The sequence below is a fragment of the Nannospalax galili genome, unplaced genomic scaffold, assembly GCF_000622305.1.
Source record: "Nannospalax galili isolate Female #2095 unplaced genomic scaffold, S.galili_v1.0 scaffold1138, whole genome shotgun sequence".
Taxonomy (NCBI): Eukaryota; Metazoa; Chordata; class Mammalia; order Rodentia; family Spalacidae; genus Nannospalax; species Nannospalax galili.
Genome location: NW_008342297.1, coordinates 2,201,271 through 2,216,956, shown reverse-complemented (window position 1 = coordinate 2,216,956; position 15,686 = coordinate 2,201,271).

Below are 15,686 nucleotides of genomic sequence, written 5' to 3'. Positions count from 1 at the left end.
ACACAGCAAGGTCCAGGCCAGTTGGGGCTACAGGGGGACCCTGTCTCAAAAAGACCAAAAATAAAAAATAAAATAAATAAAAATTTGTGAGTTGCCGTGTGGGTGCTGGGAACTGAACCCCAGTCCTTTGCAAGAACAGCCAATGTTTTTAACCCCTGAGCCAACTCTCTGGCTCCAGGATCACATCTCTTTAAAGAAATAAAATAGAAAAGGTTGGTTTTTTCTTCCCTTGCTCCAACCTAGGGTAAGGAGTGTCTGTATTTTAAGGCTGGGCCTCGGCAGCCCCAACAGTCTAGAGATAAAAGAGTTTTTCAATGTGGTCACTTCGTGAAGGGGAACAAATAAAGGGTTCCAATGATCCTCCCAAGCTCATCTTCTAGGGCTACTGACATGAAGTTCAGGTTTAAATAGAAGGTAAGTTTTGTATAACTAAGCAATCCTGGTCAAGATGTGATTCTGACCATCACTGGCCCATCATTGTCTGAACTCCTGCAAGGTGGTCCAGTTCCATGGATTGTCAGAAGTCCATGAAGACTCTTCCTGGGAGGCAAGTTTCTCCTTTGGCTGGCAAGGGTGTTTTGGCTTCCCCCGCTCCATCTCAGGATGGGATTGCTAGAGAGATCTTAATTGGGGAGTGATCCTTTGTTGCTATAGCCCCATAGCCAAAGGGAGGGCCAGGGCTCTACCTTTTTCCAGTGCCTCCATTCCAAGAGGACAGAGGAGAGTGAGGAAGGGAGGGAGCCTGGGACCTTTCTGTTGATATCTCTAGAAAGGTCTAGTGGGCTGTCAGGAGTCACCTGTGAGCTCAGGTGAGTTAGCCGCTAGCACAGAAGAGGAAGGACCGGACCATGGGAAAATGGGGGAGGAAGGCATGGTGGGAGAAGCCCAGGCCCTCTTGCAGAAGCCAGAATCCAATGGTGTAAGCATCTCTACATGTGCGCTCTGGGGAAGGGCCTTCCCTCCCCACCTCTCTGGGACCCCACTTATGTCACAGAGGTACTTGTCCCTCCCTACATCACAAAGTCCCCTGACCTCTATGGTCCTCCAGGGGAGAGGGCAAAAGGGGAGCAGGAGGGTGACTTGCTCAAGAAATGCCCAGACTGCCTTTGGGGGCAGTGTCCCTACTCAGCACAGTGACGTCTGTAGCCATGTCAGCTCTGCTGACTACGGCTGGTCATGAGCTGACGTGTGAGGAGAGAATGATATTAGAGCCTCCGTGGGAAGAGCGGTCACTCAGCTGTGACTCAGAGCTCATCCATGGGGCTCTGATTGCATCACTGTGTGAACTTGGTTGAGTCACTTCCTGCCTTGTTCCAAATTGTGCCCCCAAAAGGTATGATGCAATTCCAATCCCCAGCACTTCAGAATGTGACCTTACTTGGAGACAGGCTTGTTGTATGCACCTAGTGGAAATGAGGGTGGGCCCTCAGTCCACTGTTAGACTAGTCTTTATACCAAGAGACACAGAGAGAGTTCAGGATAAAGGCTGTGTCACAGTGGAAGCAGAGACAAAAGAGTTGCAAAGCTAAGGGTGACAAGAACTTTCAGCACCACAGGAAGAGAGGAGAGAAGCAGGAGCAGATTCTCCCACACAGTCCTGAAGAGAGCAGGACCCTCCCAATCCCCTGACTTCATACCCCGGCCCCCAGAACTGTGACTCAGTTTCTGTTTTAAGCCAGTTTCTGTTTGGGCGCTGTGTGACAGCAGCTCTGAGAAATGGACGTATTTCTTCCACTGGTGTGTTCGTCTGGAAGATGGGATACAACATATACCATGTTGGGAAGATGAACGGGGTTGGCATAAATAAGGCTTCCTGCAAAGGGCTGTGAGGGACTGCTGTCATTGTGCTGGATCACGCTGGCGTCACTAGGATGCTGCTCTCTCTGTATGAACATGGGAGGCAGTGGACCCTGAGCTGGGAGACTGCAAGAGAGATGTGGCGGCCCAGAAAACAGAAAAGGGACATGGGGTGGCAGCAGGGGGAGGGGGCACCCCAGACTGCATGTGGCTTGACCTTAGAGGTGGCTTATAAGGGGTTCTCCTCATGGCTTGGGGGTCCCCTTTAGCGTGTCAGCTTTGCTTTTTGTCTGTTTCCCTACCTCCCTAGAGCTGAACCTATCTTTAAGAGGGGCCTGGAGTTGGGTGTGAATGTGCATATCTTTAATCCCAGCACTAGGGAGGCAGAGAGAGGTGGATCTCTGGGTTTGAGGCCAATCTTGTCTACATAGCAGATTCCAGGCCAGTCAGGGTTACATAGTGACAGCCTGTCTCAAAAAAAAGTGGTGGGGGGACTGGAAAGGTAGGGGTGTTATCTGGGAGTGGGGTGCTGGAGCTGGACCTTCCTGCTGTAAGTTCCATGGGTTGAGAGCAAGGTGGCCTTGGAATTTGCCTGCAGGGCTCCAGGGCTGGTGAGACTCCCCTACTTTCCCCTTCCCTTCTTGCTCAGAGGTTAGAGGCCACATAGTACGGGCACATCTGGATTACCACCATGTTACTGAAGACCTCTGTTCAACTTGTGAAGAAAGTAAACCATTTCACAATTATAATTTTACCTTCCTTCCTTCCTCCCTTCCTTCCTTCCTTCCTTCCTTCCTTCCTTCCTTCCTTCCTTCCTTCCTTCCTTCCTTCCTTCCTTCCTTCCTTCCTTCCTTCTTTCCTTCCTTCCTTCCTTCCTTCCTTCCTTCCTTCCTCCCTCCCTCCCTCCCTCCCTCCCTCCCTTCCTTTCATCCAGGTTGACCTCGAACTTACTACGTAGCCCAGGCTGGCCTTAAACTCAAAGCAATCCTTCTGCCTCAGCTTCCTAAGCACTAGGAAAGGGTGAGCTACCATGTCTGCCTTAGATGGTGTTTTTTAGAGAAAAAGATCTCTAGGGCATCTCAGTTGATAGAGCACTTGCCTAGCATGAACGAGGCCCTAGGTTTGATCTACAGCACTGCATAAACTAGGCGTGGTGGCAAATGTGGATTGGTTCAAGGTCATTCTTGGCTACATTGGGAATTTGAAGCCAGTTTGAGATACATGAGACCCTGTTTCAAAAAGGAAGAAGGAAGGAAGGAAGGAAGGAAGGAAGGAAGGAAGGAAGGAAGGAAGGAAGGACAGAGAAAAGGAAGACAATCTCTATGAAGAAGAGACAATCCCTGGACATGTGGTCCCTTCATTTCCTTAAAGATTTTCAGTAGGAACCCTACTTGCAACAATATTATTTTCCATCATTTTGTCTCTGAACTTCTATCTATATCAATGCAAAGATAAAACTTGTAGAAATGGTGGCTGTACATTAGCATCAGTAATGGATGCATGTAGTTCAGGCTGGCCTTCAAGGCTTGCCTCAGCATCCTAGTGTGGAAGGATTACAGGTATGCATCACCATGTCATTGGGCCATAAATGGCTTAGCTTCAGAAACTGAGGTTTATTTTTATTTTGCTTTGTTTTTTTTTTTTCTTTCCTGCCTTGCTGGAGTTCTTTAAAACCAGCAGGCAGTGTGTGCGTGAATATAAAACATCGAGTATTTTAAAAGCACAACTCTCCAGCAGAAACCTTCTCAACGATATTGTTGATTGATATAGTATTTCATGCCCAAATGTTTATTAATATCAAATGCTCACCAAATGAAGTCCATGAAGTTCAAGGTATTCCAATGCATTGAACTTTTATTTATGTAGCTGTTTAAGGCCAGTATCATCTCTAGGGGGAGAAGATGTTAAATCCAGCTGTGCCTGGTTCTAATGGTCTCTTCCCTGCCCTCTCCCAGCCAAGCCTCTTGTGGCCACAGGCATCCCCCTCAATCGCCTCCCCCAGCTCTGCAGGGGACCCTGAGGTACCCAAACAAAGGTGGAAGCTTCTGGAAATGGGAAGGTTGAGGCCCAGACTTTGCTTCCTCCTCGGGGAAACCTGGCTGTGAAGAAGTGAGGAGGAGCTTAGGGAGGGATGTGGGAGAGCTGCCATGACACCCATGGGTCATGGTCTGAGAATGGCACACAAGATATTGGGAGACCAAGGTCCTGGAGGGAAGAGGAAGAGGGAAAACAAGGCCACAGGGCCACTAAAGTCTCTCCTTGCACCCCCAGACCAGAGTAGGGGCAGTGAAGGCAGGGTCTGAGGGCTTGACATCTTGGACTCTGCTGGAATGCCCCAATCACACTGTTCACAGCTCCAGGAGAGGCTGCCCCTATATCGAGGGTCCCCCTGCAGACCACACCTAGCTCAGAGCTCCATGCTCTGCCCCTGGGGCCTAGCTGAGGGGCGGGGCCAGGGTATGGGCCAGAGGTGTGGGACAGCATGTAAAGCCAATAAATGCCTGGAGGTAATTATAGAGAGCAAGACAGGAAAAGGGCACTTTCCCTGCAACCATCGTCCTTGCACACGCATACACACACACACACACACACACACACACACACACACGCATGCACGCGCGTGCAGAAGCCAGCCCATTTGCAGGGTAATGGCTTTGTGACAGCAGGAATTATCTGCAGCATTAGAGGCAGCCTGTCTGGGGTGGGGAGATACAACCTGGGGGGAGCCTTAGCCTGGGTCTTGGGGATCCTAATGAAAGAGACAGGCGCTTGTAGATTAGAACCTGAATTCCTGGGAACACTTGAAGGGGTGGGGAGCCTGGGAGGGGGCTGCTGCATGGGGTTTGGTGAGGCACAGGGCCAAGGAGATGGCCTCTGCCACTCTAACCCCCTCTCTCTGCTCTGAGGCCTGTAAGTGGACAGATAACTGGGAGGACTTCCTGAGGACCGTGGCAACCTGGCATCTGCCTGATCTCTGGATGTCTTCCTACTCAGCCTCAGGTTGTCACACCTAGCTGACTAGAAAAGGACAGAGGGGAATGAAGGGGTACAAGGGGACCCAGAAAGGCAGACTGGGGCTGTGAATATGGTGATGGGGGTGGCAGGCTTTACATGAGTTGCTTGTTCTCTGCAGGACTGGGGCCTGGCAGTACTGGGCTAGGAGGTGGAAGGACAGGATCAGGAAAATGGAAAAGCCCCCATCTGGGTGTTGAGGTGTCAGGTAAAGACTGAGAACCTGGTCTCCCTCTGGCCACTCCTTAGTCAGCTGGGTAAAGGCAGTGGGGTGAACTCTATGGTTCTTTATGTTGTTATAAGACACAGGTCCCCAGTGTCTTATCCCAGGACCTGGCCTGGAACCTTCCCTGGAGGTTAGGGTTGTTGAGTTATGCCCATCACCCTGACAATAAAGCCAGGCTCTGTGACTCTGGCAGCAACAGAGCCTTTTGCCCACCTGCGGGCACACCCAGATTGCATTTGCTGAAATAAATTGCTGGAGAAAATAAATCCTGCACACATGATTAATGGGAGGCAGGGAGGGAGGCAGCCACCGTGAGGAGCGGCTGGGAACAGAGTGACACTCAGGCACAGAGCCAACACAGATGAGGGGGCCTCCGGGAAGGGGTCTGGCAACTGCAGCACCAACCGCTAGGGTCACTGTGGTGCTGCACAGGGGGCTGGGCCTCAGGATTCAGGCCAGCGCCAGGATGAAGGCCAACCCCAATCAGGGCAGGTAGTACAGAGAGCCTTTCCTGAGCCTAGAGCTTTGACTAGGGCTGGGACAGACTTCCTAGCTGTTAGGGGCCCCTCCCAGACCAGAATGGGAGGGTAATGGGGGAAGCAAGTAAAGGAGGGTCTCAGGAAAAGGGATGGGCAGAGGGGATAGGGCTTTCCTCAGACTCCATCTCCACATCTGTTCAATGGAGCTAACACCAGCTCACCCTCATAGGGCTGCTGAGAGGCTCAGCTGTGACCCCCACGCAAAGCACCCATGAGGGTGCTGGACACAGAAAATGTTTATTTTACTTTTTATGTATATGAGTGTATTGCCTACATGCATGTAAGTGCATCTGTGTTGTGCAGTGCCCATGGAGGTCAGAAAAGGGTGTCAGATCCCCTGGAACTGGAGTTATGGATGGTTGTCAGCCGCCATGTGGGTGTTAGAAACTGAACCTGGGTCCTCTGCAAGGGCAGAGTCATCTTTCTATCCCATTATTATTTACTATTATTATTATTAATCATATTTTTATTTCTTGAGAGAGGGTCTCATGTATTCCAAGCTGACCTTGAACACCTTCAGCCTATGTAGCTGAAGATGACCTTGAACTTTTGACCCTCTGCCTCCACCTCCAGTGCTAGGATTACAGGCATGCCCCACCAGTTCGTTGTATGTGGCACTGGGGACCGAAGCCAGGGCCTCATGAGTAAGGGCACCTACCACTGATCTGTAGCTTCTTTTAAATGTACCTTTTATCTTCTTTAGAAAACCATGGGGAAGTAGCCACCTGGAGGTATGTGGGGTCAGGGAAGAAGTCAGGTGTAATGGGTTCTGAGTGACTGGGAGCTTTTCTATTTTGAGTTATTCTGGGTCATATGGATGCCTTATCTACACATTTTACTACATTGTTATTGCATGTAGCTCAGGTTGGCATTGAACTGGGTTTGTAGTCAGGGATGACCTTGAACTCCCCACCCTCCTGCCTCCACCTCCTAAAAGCTGGAATTACAGGTGTGCACCATGTCTTTGCTTATGTATTTCAGGGGTTGGCTAAATGGCGCTGTTGGTCAAGGTGCCTGCTGCCAAACCTGATGACCTTGTTTGTTTCCTGGGCCCCACATGGTATAAGGAGAGAACTGAGACTTGCAAGATGTCCTCTAACCTCTACATATCCATGGCATGTGTACACCTGCACACACATACCTGCTCCAGACAAAATATTTAGGAACTTTTTTTTTTTTTTAAATTCAGGAGCTGTTTCTCAGAGGACAGAAGACTTTTCAGGTGGACTCTCCACCCAAGACTGAAGGAGTCAGAAGAGATCCTGGTACATGGGCAACTGTTTTGTTTCCAGGCCTGACTTCTAGCCCGGGTGGCCCAGGCCTGTGCATTAAACTGCTGGATGAGTCTAAACAAAGCAGGCGTGGGAACCGACCCTCCATGGAAACCTGCAGTTGGGTGAGTCGCAGCTGTGGCAGGGACAAGACCCAGACCAGACCCTGACCCTGTGTTTGTACTGAAGCTGAGAACTCAGCGGGTGGGGACTAAGGGAGAGACCAGAAAACTACCTCTGATGGAGCTCCAGGGAGCTGGCAAACACCGACGACAGGTTCACTAATGGAACCTTCTCCACACTATGGCAGGGCTCAGTAGTGGGGACGGGCTGTGGTCCAGGAAAGTAGTACTGGGTTAGAGAGGGAAAAGGTCACCCTGCGGGGCGCAGGCTGTACTGAAGCCCTGATCCCCCAGTCGCAGACCCTCCCCAATGCGGCCGGTGGGCAGAGGCGAGCCCTCTGGACCATTCAGGCAGCGGTGAGCAGGACCTTGTAGGCGCAGGGCGCCTCCTGGTGGCACTGGGTGAGAGATGCAGGCTTCACGAAGAGTTGGGGGCAGTGGATAGACCAAGTTTCAAAACTCCAGGAGGGCTCAGGACTAACCAAACCCAAGGGATCAGAGCTGGAGAAGCGTGAGGGTGCATTTCAGAAGTCCCTCCCTCTGTGCCAACCGCTTTCCCCCCTGAAGACCTCTCCTTTAGGCCCACCCAGCAAAAGGGCAGCTGTCCCACCTTAGGATATTCTGAGGCTGCTTTTCTGCCCACCCTACCGCCTTTCCACTCTGCTCCCCAGAACCCTAACATTGATCCTCTGTTTCCAAATCATCCCATTCCTGGACAAACATATCTCTGCCATCTATGCAAGCCCAGCGAGGGTGACCAGAGCAAGGACCAGATTTCTGATTTGCTGGGCATCTTTTTTCCCTCTACTTTGTCAGTACTGAGGTTCCAGGCATGTGCCACCACATCTGTTTCATGAGGAGTGGGCCATGGAGCCGAGGACCTTGTGCATGCTAGGCAACCACTCTACCAACTGAGCTACCTCTCCAGTCCTTGCAGGGTGCTTTGTTCAACAGACTGCAAGTCTGTGACAGAAAAAAAAAAAAAATGCACTAAGTAGATCCCATCTGAGGGCAGCACCCAGGGAACTGAGAGAGGCTGGGCTAGGGTGGCAGGTGGTGCAGGTCAGTGGCAGTAGCTGGCCTCCAGGTCTTTACTCTGTGGCCCACAAGGCCCTGGACCTAGGAAAGGGGCTTCACTTCTAGTTCTGTCTGACCATCTCCACTCTGGGAGGCTCACAGATTTCTCACCACCGGTGTTGCGGGAGGAGATGGGGCAGGGGGTGGGGTGGGTGGTGGAGGGATGGGGGGTGGAGGAGTTGTTTTTTCTGAGCAGAGGGCTAGGGTGCTGGGCAGCCTCTGTGGGCTCATGAGGTGCTTGTACTAAGTTCTCCACTGAGATTCACAGGAGCCCGTTTTATACATAAACTGAGGCATGGAGCGATGGACAGTTTCCCAGGTGTGTCAGCATGCCCAGATCTGAACGTGAACTACTCGGGGGACCCCTCTGAGGGAGAAAAATGGTGCTTGCCGGGGACTCGCTCTAGGTGTCATGCCACTTATGCAGACATGGCAGGGCCTGGGGAAAATAAAATTATGTCATTTGTAAAGTTTACTGAACCTCCCTGTTTTAGGCATCCCACAGAGGTGAGTCCCCAAGCTGGGCCACAATGGCAGGCTCTACAGGAGGGGGTCTGAGGGAGGCACAGAAAGACTGTCACATACCCTGCTTGCATCACAGTACAGACAAGGGTGGATCCAGGACATGGGACCAAGTGGAGAAAATGGCTCAGGGTACCAGGGAAGGCAGAGAGGGGCATGCTGCCCTGAGCCTCTTCAGCATCCATCCCTGCCCTTTTTGTTCTGTCCTCCTTCATCTGGGCTGTACTAGCTCCAAGCCTTGCTCTGGGCCTGGCTCCATCTCCCTCAGAGACCCTCTGCCTTAGCCGACTCCGATCCCCAGGGCTCAGCTATGGGGATCCAGTGTCTGCTAAGGAGGGATCACAGGGTCCTTATCCTCTGTACTGGCTCATGGGAGCAGGGCTCCTTCTCCTCCAGCTTGTCAGCCATGGCCACTTCTATCAGGGGCTGCCAGGTCCATCCACGGTCTCCCCAGAATCAAGTGGGGGGATATCAAAGGCCCAGTCATAAAGCCCTGCCTCCAGGTTGGCACTCCTCAGAGGTCTAAGGCTACAATGGCCCCTGGTGGCCAGCCTGCTCATTCAGCCCTGCTATGGCATGCCTGCCTTGTGAGTGTTCAGTACGCAGACTCCTCTCCAGGCGTCTGTCTGCTCCCCAGGTCCTTGTTGGTCTGGGACACCCTCCCTCCTCCCCTTGCCACCTCTGCCTGGGGTTCTTTCTCCTTCTCTCCTTGTCCTTCTCTCAGTGACCCTCTCTTGGTGGCTCTCACCAGCCCTTTCCCTACTGGGAACCTCCCTGATTCCCTGGCTTTCCCAGTGCTCAGTCCCCCCTCAAGCCTCTTGCTCTCAGAGCTCTTCCCAGCTTTAAAGGGGCGGGGAGCACATTTCCCCTCTGCCAGGCCTAATATCTTAATGCAAGGCCATTACTCACCCAGCGTCCAGGCAGAGCAGGCCTCTCCCCTACTCGTTTGTCATCCAGAGTGAAGCCTCTGGGGTGTTCCTTGGGGACCAGATTAAGGGACTGACAGACTGGATGAGCAAGTTTAGCTGCAGCACGTCCCCATTGCTTCACTCCTCCAGCCCCAGCCTCCTGTACCTCTGGGTCTCTGAACTGTGGCCTCTGGCTTTGGGGGTGTTCTGGGGACAGTCCTGTTTCTGCTTTTGCTCCTCCAGTGCATGGCAAGGAGAGAGGGACGCAGGAGGGAGGGGACAACGAGCTAAGTCCACAGTGGCCTGGACCTATGTGGACTAGAGAACCTTTCTGATAAAAATACAAGAGCTGGGGCTGGAGAGATGGCTCAGCAGTTAAGAGTACTGGCTGTTGTTGCAGAGGACCCAGGTTCAATTCCCAGCACCCACATGGCAGCTAATAACCATCTGTAACTCCAGTGCCAAGAGATCTGACACGTTCTTCTGACTTTCGTGGGAAATGCATGACATGGGTACACTTACATTCATGCAGGCAATACATTCATACACATAAACAAAATATTTAAAAAGCACAACAGCTAACAATCTAGATGGTTCTTAGAGTCTGCCAGTCTTTTTGAAGTCTTGATTCCACTCACATAATCCTACAGTATTATGTGGAGGGTAGTGCTACTATGTCCACTTTACAGAGGCTCAGAGAGGCTAAGTGACTTGTCCAGGGTCACACAGATAATAAAGTTGATGCATCAGACTTAGTGCTTTCTGTCTTTGTCAGTTTTCTAACAGTATCTAGGGGGGTGAAGCTAGGGTCTCCCCACTTTACACAGTTCTGGTGCCTCCGTGGCTGTGCCCTACCACAGACCTGCCCTTTCTTGCTTCTTGAGGAGATGGAGCTCTCTGCACTGCTGGTCAAAACCGGTCTTGGAAGTAGGAGTGTGAAGCTCCTGGGCCTGTCTTGTCCTGTTATTCAGCCCCATCTGTGAAGCCACATCCTCCTCTAGGGCTCCTGGTTTGTGACACAGTGTCCAGTGCCACTGCACCTCCATTTGGTATCACTCCCAGCACCTCCTGCCTGGAGCCCAAGAACTGAAGCCTGTGAACTGGACCCTGGGAATTGGACTCCAGGAACTGAAGCCCAGAAACTGGAGCCCATAGCCCAGAGCAGAATGCCAAGGGTTTGCCTCCATGGGGGAGGACGGGTCATGGCGGGGGGGAGGGGGTAACGGAGACAGGTACACTCTGCCTGGAGCCTTCCTGTTGGTGTCTGGGCACCAAGTCTTTCTACCTTCCCCATCACCCTGGTTCCCATAGTAACCACCAGTTTGCTGTCTCCTAGCAACTAAGTGGTCCTCAAAGGGGGAGGCAGAGCAGCAGAGTGGCTGACATTTAAGGCCAGAGCATTTGAGTTCAGATCCAGGCCATGGCATGTTCTAGCTGTGAGGTCCTTGGCCATCCACTCACCCTCTCTGAACCTGTTTTCCCGTCTGTGAACCGGGGAAACTGCAGTCCAAGGATTAAGCATTTAGAATGAAGCTGAGGTTCTGAAACTGTGAAAGCTACGTAAAGGTGGGGCCTGAGTGAGAGAGGGTTAGCAGGTCAGTGCTGGACCCCGGGAGGCCGGGAGCGAAGTGTGGGCTCCAGGTGGGAGCCGTGTGTGTGGGAGCCGCTTCCACCAAATGACCCCAGCTCGGCCGGTCCTGCAGTCCCACCCAGGCTTCGTGGCCCTTCGGATCACCGCAGACAGTTGGGAAGAGTCAGGCCGAGGCAATCATCCCCACCCCAGCGCACTCTCAGGGGGAGGGGGACACGGGGGAGGGGGCAACGCGGGATAGGGAAACGCCGCACACTTCAGGGCTGGGGAATTAGCTGCGCTTCTTGGCTCCTGGACCCCTGCGGGGGGGATGGGGGAGGAGGAGGATGAAGCGGGAGGAGGGGGGAAGAAGGGGGTGTGTCATCAATGAGCGGCTCCTGCAGAAGGACGTGAATGGGCGAGCCATGGGTGCCGGGCAGCAGCGCGGCTGGCTGGGGGGCGTCCCTCTCCGAAGTGCTCGGAGCCTGGTCCCCGGCCAACCCCGGCCCCACCCGCGGGCTCCTCGAGGCTCAGGGGGAAGGGAAGGTGGAGTGGGACATTGACCTCTGTTCACACCCCGCGGCGTCTCCCGCCCCAGCCTAGGTGAGCCCCCGCAGGAAGCCTTGCGGGCTAGCCTCCCCCCACCCTGCCCAGCCCCCTCCCAGGGGCCAGGGCCGAGGTCGCTGCGGCAGCTCCGGACGCCTGATTCAATTAACTAATTCCCGACAAGACAGATGTGCAATTCCCTGTCGCCTGCCGTTAGGTGGAGATGGAGTACCCAGCGAGCCGTTAGGGGTGGGGGGTGGGGGAAACCGGCGGGGGCGGGGCAGTGACATCACGAACTGGTGGCTGACGTCACCAGCGACAGGCCTGGTGTCCCGCACTGACCTGGCCCGCCCCCAACAGTCTGTAGTGAGCAAGCATGTTTCCTACTCAAGTGTGGTCCAGACCTTGGTGGGGGGTGGTCTCTGATGGGTCCATGATTGGTCCCTCCCCTGCTCCCACCCCATACTCTCGCCCATTCCAGTATCACTTACTTTGGATAGTGCTTTTTGTGGGTGCATTCTGAGTGAGGGTCTTGTGGGTGTGTACACATTAAGACACACACAGGTATATTCCTGTAAGAGCATACTTTAACGCACACAGTGATGCTGGCAGACCCACTCATGCACACAAGGACACACAGGAGTGTCCCCAGTGTCACCTGCCCACCCAGGTGCGCACACACGTGTGTGCACTCACATATGCCTCAGGTTTGGTTGGGTTGGAGGTCCTCAGCCTTGGCAAAGCTTAGAGAAGGATGCTCTGTTCCCAGCTCTGTTTTATTCTCAGTTCCCTTCTCCTCTGCCAGAGTCTTAAGGAGCATTAGAGCCTGAGTTGGGGAAGGGGCGGGAGGGGGAAGGGAAGACTTGTCAAGGACACCAGCAAGGGAAGGAAAAAAAAAATGAAGTGGAAGAAATAAAATCAAAAGGCTTTTAAGGCTGCTCTCCCCAAGTAGCTGATGTCTTGGCTGCGATTGCCAGCAATGAAATATCGTGCTCTCTGATCGCTTAATGCACAGAGCTGGCAGCAGCCCCTCCCCCGGCTTGTATCAGTGCCTCCCCTCCCCCTCCACAGCCCCCTCCCCTTCCTCCCTGGCAGAGCTGCCTCCTTGCTGTCAGAAGGGCCTAGGGTGTGAGGTGGAGGGCACAGCCTGGCAGCCGGAGAAGTGGACTTGGAAGCCACAGCTTGTTGAGGACTCCACCCATAGGCTGGGCAGGTGGGGAAAGCCCAGCTATAGGCTGGGGCTCCAGCATTCCTTTCAAGGTGCTGGCTTCAGGGTTTTTTTTGAGGTGCAAGGGCACACTCAACCTTTGTGGCAGTTGGGGTAATCCCCCACCTTTAGAACCTTTAGAGGCTGGTGACTCAGGGCTGAGGCTCTTGGATACTGTTTGGTAGGTGGATGACAGGCTGAAGGGTGTCCTGGCCTGATTTTAAATCTTTAGTTACAACTGAGCTCAGGAACTGTTACCAGGCCTGGCTTAAGGCCTCAACTCTTCTTTCAACTCCATCACTTTCTGGCTGGGTGACCTTGAGCAGGCACGGTGCCTTCATGTGCCTAAGTTTCCACATCAGGAAGGACAGAGCAAATAATAGAAGCAGCCTCATAGGGTTATGGAGGATTAAAAGAGAAAATATATGCAAAGTGCTTACCACAGGAGGGGCCCATAAGTGGGGCTAATTATCTTTGTAATCTCCCCAATGGCTCCACCCCCCACCCCCGCCTTGCTGGACTATGAGGCTCACTCAACCTGGAACAGGCAGAGAGGTGGGGGTGCCTGCACCCCTTCTCTTCCCATCCTCCCTCCTCAGCTTTCCCACCCCACCCCACCCCCAGGCAACTGTTCGCTCAGTGCGCCTTTCTGTCAAGGCCGCCAAATTGGCCAAATCTCCGTAATGCTAAAAAATTGGTCCATTAGCTGGCAGGGAACATTGACAGGAGGGGAGAACCATGAGTGTGGCGGCCATAGACTCCAGAGGTGGATGGTAAGGAGGTGGCGGGGCTCCAGGGCTCCCTGGGGAAGTCAGCTGCATGTGTGTGTGCATGCGTGTGTGTGTGTGTGTGTGTGTGTGTGTGTGTGTGTGTGTGTGTGCCTGGCCGCTTCTTGCTGTATGCAGGACATGCTCGCATGCGCTTATAGATGCCTTCCGAAGTCAGCTGCATGTGTGTGTGCATGCGTGTGTGCATGCGTGTGTGTGTGTGTGTGTGTGTGTGTGTGTGTGTGTGGCTGGCCTCTTGCTGCTGTATGCCTGACATGCTGCCAGGAGCTTATCACTGCATTGCCTTGTATAAACCCCACAATTCTGAGAAGATGGCCCTGCGAGGGTTCCATGGAACAGATGAGGGCACTGAAGTTCAGAGACAGGGGGGCTCAGCAAGCGTTGGACGGAGGACTCATTTCCCAGCCTCAGATTCCACTGACCTCCATGGGGCCCATGCCTGGATCTCAGAGATCCCCAAACACTTCCGAGCTTGTTTCTGAAGTCTCTGCCTTGCTCTTTGGCCTGGTTCCTCCCTGCCTCCTGGTATTGTCTCCTGGGGGCCTCTCACTGCCCTGGGATCTGCCATGCCCAGTTGCTCCCAAAGCGAGGTAAGTGCTAGCTAGACAGACTATCCACACTGGGCCATTGCCTGGCATCCATCATGGGTACAGGTCTCTTCTCTGCCCTCTTTGCAAAAACCTCATTTAAACTTCAGCAAGTGGAGGGAGATCTTATTGGCCCCACTTTCAGATGAAGACATTGAGGCTTTAAGAGGCCAAGTGACAGCTTGGTGGTGCTGGGATTTTGCCTAGGTTCCACTGACTCCAGAGCCTGAGGTGTTAGTCTTCCAGTGATGGAGAACTACCTTATTTGGGGTCCTGAGCTATTGGGGCAGTTTTCATCCTAAGAACATTTCCACTCATTCCATCCATTTCCTGGGGGCACAGAGACAGTTGAGACTCTTCCCTGCCCACAAACCAAACTACTGCTCATGATTGAGACAGCCCCTGCCCCACTAGAGATCTAGGGAGTCCCCAGCCTTTTCCAGCCCACCCTCTCTCCATTCCTGGATCTCTTATGTAAAGTCCACAGCAGACAGGAAGACATACAGGGTGTCATCCTTGCCTTTAAGAGGGAAGCATCTGCTGGTGAGCCTTGGGAATCCTGATCCTTCCTCCACTGACCCTCAAGCCCACACCTCCCATCCCAGTACTCCCAGCAGACATCAGCAGGGTGTTAAGGACCTGGTTGGTCCCTGAAGATGTGCCTGTTCTTTTAAACATCCCTAAGTGACCAAGGCCAATGGGGGATTGGGGCAGTGGAGGCTGAAGAATGAGAGGCTGGCAGGCTAGGAAAAGGTGGTTTTCTTCTGGTCATAAATCTATCCTGTGTCCTTGGATATTGCCTGGCTGGGCTGCTGCATGCCCTCTGACCTCACTGCCTGTTATGGACTAGCTGATCATGCCCCTCAAATTTATAGACTGAAATTCAAACACTGATGGTATTAGAGATGTGGCCATGGGGAAGTAATTAGATCATGAGGGGGAATCTCCCATGATGGGATTTTTGCCCCTATAAGAGGAGACACAAGTGAACTTGCTTCACTTCTCTGCTCTCCACTATGTGAGGGTATAAAAGGAAGACTGCCATTTACAGCCGGGAATCCCAAGCCCACCTTGTCTGTTACAACAGTCCCAACCAGGACACAGTTCATCCTCAGCCTGGCCACCATTGGTGAGAGGTGAAGGAGCCTCCTAGTGCCAGTCATTGGCTCCCCAAATGAGGGTACACTGGGGTACATGGGGCAGGCTTGCCTCCATTGGGCTGGGAAAAAATGGAGTTGAGAATGGGGGTGTCTCATGTGGTCAAATGCTATGCAGGCATGAAGACCTGAGTTCAGTTCTCTAAAACCCATGGCATTGCATGCCTGTAATCCCAGCATTGAGGAGGTGGAGACCCTGTCTCAAAAAATAAGGTAGGGGCTGGAGAGATGGCTTAACAGTTAAGAGCACTTAATGCTCTTCCAGAGGACCTGGGTTTGGCTCCCAGTACCCACATTGGGTGGCTTATAACTGTCTATAACTCCAACTCCAAGTGATCCAACACCTTTCTTGGACCT